Genomic DNA, 6,464 nt, shown 5'->3' on the forward strand with positions numbered 1-6,464 from the left:
ATCTGGGCTGAGTTTGGAGTCTGTAGAGTTAAAGCTCTAGGAGGAGTAGCAGTTGAAAATTTTAGTCTCAGAAGAATAATAATAATAACTAGATAAAAAAGTTCGTCGAGACAAACTTTAAGTTGGCTTGAGAAAGGCGGTGCAGAAAGTTTGAAAAGTTTAAGAAGTTTAAAAAGTTTAAGTTTGATGGTTTTCAGTCTGAGATAGATCAGATAGATAGATAGATAGATAGATAGATAGACACAGTCAGAAGATAGATAGATAGATCTAGGGTCCCCAGGAGTGGTTGCTAAGGTGTTGCTAAGCGGTTGCTAGGGTACCCTGAGTGGTTGCTAAGGTGTTGCTATGCGGTTGCTAGGGTATCTGGGATGGTTGCTAAGGTGTTGCTATGCGGTTGCTAGGGTACCCTGAGTGGTTGCTAAGGTGTTGCTATGCGGTTGCTAGGGTATCTGGGATGGTTGCTAGGGTGTTGCTATGCGGTTGCTAGGGTACCCTGAGTGGTTGCTAAGGTGTTGCTATGCGGTTGCTAGGGTATCTGGGATGGTTGCTAGGGTGTTGCTATGCGGTTGCTAGGGTACCCTGAGTGGTTGCTAAGGTGTTGCTATGCGGTTGCTAGGGTATCTGGGATGGTTGCTAGGGTGTTGCTATGCGGTTGCTAGGGTACCCTGAGTGGTTGCTAAGGTGTTGCTATGCGGTTGCTAGGGTATCTGGGATGGTTGCTAGGGTGTTGCTATGCGGTTGCTAGGGTACCCTGAGTGGTTGCTAAGGTGTTGCTATGCGGTTGCTAGGGTATCTGGGATGGTTGCTAGGGTGTTGCTATGCGGTTGCTAGGGTACCCCGAGTGGTTGCTAAGGTGTTGCTATGCGGTTGCTAGGGTATCTGGGATGGTTGCTAGGGTGTTGCTATGCGGTTGCTAGGGTACCCCGAGTGGTTGCTAAGGTGTTGCTATGTGGTTGCTAGGATACCCTGGGTGGTTTCTAGGTTGGTTTGGATAGTTGCTAGAGTGTTGCTATGAAGATAGATAGATACATAGATAGATAGATAGATTAGAAACAGTCAGATTATAGATAGATAGATAGATAGATTAGAAACAGACAGATTATAGATAGATAGATAGATAGATAGATAGATAGAATAGATAGATTAGAAACAGACAGATTATAGATAGATAGAGAGATAGAATAGATAGATTAGAAACAGACAGATTATAGATAGATAGATAGATAGTTTAGAAACAGACAGATTATAGATAGATAGATAGATAGATAGATAGATAGATAGATAGATTAGAAACAGTCAGATTATAGATAGATAGATAGATAGATAGATAGATAGATAGATAGATAGATAGATAGATAGATTAGAAACAGTCAGATTATAGATAGATAGATTAGAAACAGACAGATTATAGATAGATAGATAGATCGATAGATAGATAGTTTAGAAACAGACAGATTATAGATAGATAGATAGATTAGAAACAGACAGATTATAGATAGATAGATAGTTTAGAAACAGACAGATTATAGATAGATAGATAGATTAGAAACAGACAGATTATAGATAGATAGATAGATAGATAGATAGATAGATAGATAGATATGATAGATGAGTTTGAATGAGTTTGAATGAGTTTGAATGGGTTAGTAATAGTACATAGAATATGTACATAGTACATAGACTATGAGTTTAATGGGCTTCAGTGTGTTTAGATTTGAATTTTTGACAGTTGGAGTTTGACGGAATGTTCAGTTGAGCAGAGGCTTTTCAATGCAAGTCTATGGGAGTTTTTATGATTTTTAATCTTCAGTTTTATGAAAAGTATAAGTCCGATCAGTCTAAAAAGATATAGCAACTAACTTCAGATCAGTTTGAAGATCTGGGCTGAGTTTGGAGTCTGTAGAGTTAAAGCTCTAGGAGGAGTAGCAGTTGAAAATTTTAGTCTCAGAAGAATAATAATAATAATAATAAGTTTAAATAGAATATCAGTAAGTTGGCTCTCTCAAGCCAACTTAACTAGATAAAAAAGTTCGTCAAGACAAACTTTAAGTTGGCTTGAGAAAAGCCTGACCAGAAAGTCTGAAAAAGTTTGAAAAGTTTAAAAAGTTTGAAAAGTTTAAAAAGTTTAAAGTTTTACAGTTTTCAGTCTGAGATAGATAGATAGATAGATAGATAGATAGATAGATAGATAGATAGATAGATAGATAGATAGATAGATAGATAGATAGATAGAGTTTGAAGATAGATAGATAGATAGATAGATAGATAGATAGATAGAGTTTGAAGATAGATAGATAGATAGATAGATAGATAGATAGATAGATAGATAGATAGATAGATAGATAGATAGATAGATAGATAGATAGATAGATAGATAGATAGTTTGAAGTCTGAAAAGTTTAAAAAGTTTAAGAAGTTTAAAAAGTTTAACAGTTTTCAGTATGAAATAGTAAAAAATGCAAATAAGTTTTAAAAGCATAAAGTTTGAAGGCAATACAGTCTGTCAGAGATAGATAGTTGCTATGCGGTTGCTAGGGTTTCTGGGGGGTTGCTAAGGCATTACTATCCAGTTGCTATTTACTTGGGGTGGTTGTTAGGGTGTTGCTATGTTTTGAATACAAAATAGACTGAATTTAACAGATAACATTTATGTCAGTTTAATTGTTTTTATAACAACATACACAAATCATAACTTGATTTTTGCAAGAATTGTAAACCAATGCTCTACGGTTAACAGTGATTTTTGATGTTTCCTCCTGCTCATGTTTTATGAACCCGTTCTGCATGATGTCATGAAAGTCTTTCAGCATAATGTATATTACAAAGGCAGAGAGGAAACAATTATTTGTATTATTATATTAAAGTTCCTAAACATTTTTATATTTTTCTTTACCACAGAAGCTCTGTCAGTTACGTTGAGACTGATGAATCCCCAATCTTCCACAATCGACTTCACATAGGATGAACTGTTTCCAGTTTCAGCAAAGCAGCAAGGATGACTACACCTTAGAACTCTTCACTAACACTACCTGCCTCACCTGGGCCACAGAGAAAACAATGTTACTGCCTGTAAATGGCACAATTAACCTTTAACCTTACAGATGAATCAATGCAGTAACACTGTTATATACCATTGACATTGTACCAAATATTCAGACTGAATATACAGAGGAGAACTGGTCCCCAGTGTTTTTGGTGAGCCTAGTTTCTCCAAAGGTTTTGTTTTTACTCCAGTATCAGCATTTTAAAGATTTTTTTTTTTTTTTTTTTTTTTTTAGCACTGTTGCCTTTGGCTTGCTTGCTGTATGTATGAAGACTAAAGCATTTATCACCAACTATTAAAACCATAGGTATGTCTTTCTGTAAAGATTTTTTGAAATGTTATGTATTTTGAAAAATGTATAAATGTCTTACATTGATTTTGTGCATATTTTTTGAACATTTATATGTAAAAAATCTGTTTATTAATATAATTATTATATTATAATTGAAAGTTATACTTATATAACAATTATAAACTATTTAGCTGTATTTTTAGTTACTTTCAGTGCACAAACAACGATTATTCACTTTCTATACTTAATGGTATAAATATAATGGGCATACTGACATACTTTATTTAAAAAAAACATAAAATGTTTGATTTCACAACCTATAGCGTCGGCTATATATTAGCCTATAAAACATGTAATTTAAAAGACATTAATGGTCATTATAGCACAGTTCAAACAACAACAATTATAAACGATTTTGCAGGAATTGTAATCAGGCGCTAAAAATAATACCCATTAATTGTTCGTTGAGCCAATGGGATCACTCTGGGTCCTGAGAAATGACACCGGGACCGCGATGCACGCTGGGATTTGGAGTTTTCGGCTGATTGTATGCAAAACTCGCATGCGGAAAGGTTTGAGCATACACGTCTCGGAGAATATCAATTAAATAATAATTATATTACAAGTTATGGTCCGATGAGCACCGGCGCCATGGAGAGTACAGGACACGTCTGGTGAGGCTATAAACGTGTTAGTTACTTTTATATATTTTTATCTTTATTTTGAAACGTAAAAGCACAGCTAGCATACTGATAAACTGTTTATTGACAGAAAAGTACAGTACATGATGCATCTGAGGAAATATACAGTAAATACATATGGATTATTACAGTGCTATGTGGATGAACGTATATTTGTTTGTTTGACTCTCTGAAGGCCATGTAGCAACTCCGGCTAGTGGATTAGCACGCACGCGACCAAACACACAGACGGATGAGAGAGAGGCTGGAGAGATACAGGGATACAGATGATGCTGAGGTCAGATGCTCTCAATCAGTATACCTATACAGAATGCACATAAATGAAATGATATAAAGCTGGAGATTGTGGATTTTATTTTAGATTGTGATAGATGAGATATATTTTATAATTTAATGCAGTTTGCAGTACCAGTTATCCACTTTTAAAGACAGTGATTAGAACACACACACACACACACACACACACACAAAAGTGCATTGTGTTGAGGTTTTTCATCATGTGAAAAACAACATAAGAATATTTGTCGCAAACAGCTTTTTATGTAACTTCAAAGTGTTTTCTGTCAAATGATATAAAGATTGTATTTATTCCAATGTATGTGGGTATGGGGACACTTCAAATTTGGATAGCGCAGTGCTCTACCAATTGAGCTACAACATATAAGATCATTTTCATCAATTTCAACTGTTTAATGTAATTTCAAAAGATTTCCTGTAAAATGATACCAAACTTTTGTATGTACACCACTGCATGTGGGTGTGGGTATGGGAAGCTTTTGAATTTAGGTAGGAAAAATGCCAAGCGGAAATCCCCAAAATAGCATTTGTGCATAAGGTTTTCAATTTTAAAATTATTGCAGCCTTGGTGATCATAAGATTTCTAAAAAGCATTACTAATTAAGATTTGTGTTTGTGAATTCATCTGTGTGATAGTGAGGTATAAATACAGACACAGCCTAAGTGATTGTGCAATAAAGTGTTTAAACAATTGCAATAAATTTGAACAAGAACAAATTTATTTAACATTAATTTGCATTAGCATAAGCACAAATAACTAATAGTGTAAAATATTTTTTTACTATTATGCAAAAGTGTATATATATATATATATATATATATATATATATATATATATATATAACTACAAAAAAAATAAAATACAATAAAACTGATTCGCTTAACTGATTACTGATTAGTCTATAAAGCTATGACTACAATAAAACTGATTCGCTGAACTGATTACTGATTAGTCTATAAAGCTGTGACTACAATAAAACTGATTCGCTGAACTGATTACTGATTAGTCTATAAAGCTATGACTACAATAAAACTGATTCGCTGAACTGATTACTGATTAGTCTATAAAGCTGTGACTACAATAAAACTGATTCGCTGAACTGATTACTGATTAGTCTATAAAGCTATGACTACAATAAAACTGATTCGCTGAACTGATTACTGATTAGTTTACTGTTTGTACGCTAACTACTCGTTTATTAACATGATTTACAATAATTTTCATGGGCAACTCCATGATTAGGTCATCAATGCTGCCACAATAATGTTCAGAAGGCACAACAAAGATTTCATCATCCGCAGTAAGTAGGTGGCAGTTGTCATCAATTTCAGTCACTCCCACAACTTCAACTTCCTGTTCGACAGGTTCAACCTCCTCGATCTGAAAAAAAAACATAAAACATTAAAAACCTTTTAATTTAATTGACTGTTTGTATTTCACTGTGTGTTTGTGTGTGCACATGCTAGTGAGTGTGAGTAAAGCCCCTTTCACACTGCACGTCGGACCTGGCAAATTGCCGGAACATTGCCGGGTCGCCTTATGTGTGAAAGCAAACACGTCCCGGGATTGATTCTGGCATTGAACCCGGGTCAGGGACCTAGTAACATTGCCGTGTTCAATCCAGGGACGAGCGCTGTGTGAACAAAAGCCAGATTTAATGCCGTGTCTTAGTGATGACGCAGGTTATCGCACGGACTCTTTTACCGGCTGTTTTGAGGAAGATCAACGTTCATGACAAAAAAATATGTGCAAACTGTAATGAAGCAGAGATCAGTTTGTTCCTCACTTTTCCGCAAAGATGCTGAGATTGTTTACTATCGTTTACTCGTGAGCACTGGTGAGTGAATGTGTGTGTGTCTGTGTGCACTAGTGTGTGTGTGTATGTATGTGTGTGTGTGTGCTAGCAAGTGAGTACATGTGTGTGCGCTAGTGAGCAAGAGTGAGTGAGTGAGTGGTGTGTGTGCCTGCTAGTGAGGGAGTGTATGTGTGTGCGCTAGTGAGTAAGTGTGTGTTTGCACTGGTGGAGTGAATGTGTGTGTGTCTGTGTGCACTAGTGTGTGTGTATGTATGTGTTGTATGTGTGTGCTAGCAGAGTGAGTGATATGTGTGCGCTAGTGAGCAAGAGTGAGT

At 35.7% G+C, this 6,464-nt stretch overlaps 1 long non-coding RNA gene across 1 annotated transcript; it reads left to right on the forward strand.

The window, feature by feature from the left end:
* The first annotated feature begins 3,665 nt into the window (after positions 1-3,665).
* Positions 3,666-4,362, forward strand: LOC113040689 (uncharacterized). Its single transcript, XR_003275284.1, has 2 exons — positions 3,666-4,009; positions 4,212-4,362. It is a non-coding gene; the product is annotated as an uncharacterized LOC113040689 (long non-coding RNA).
* The last annotated feature ends 2,102 nt before the right edge of the window (positions 4,363-6,464 follow it).

Source organism: Carassius auratus, chromosome 22 (assembly GCF_003368295.1).
Source record: "Carassius auratus strain Wakin chromosome 22, ASM336829v1, whole genome shotgun sequence".
NCBI lineage: Eukaryota > Metazoa > Chordata > Actinopteri > Cypriniformes > Cyprinidae > Carassius > Carassius auratus.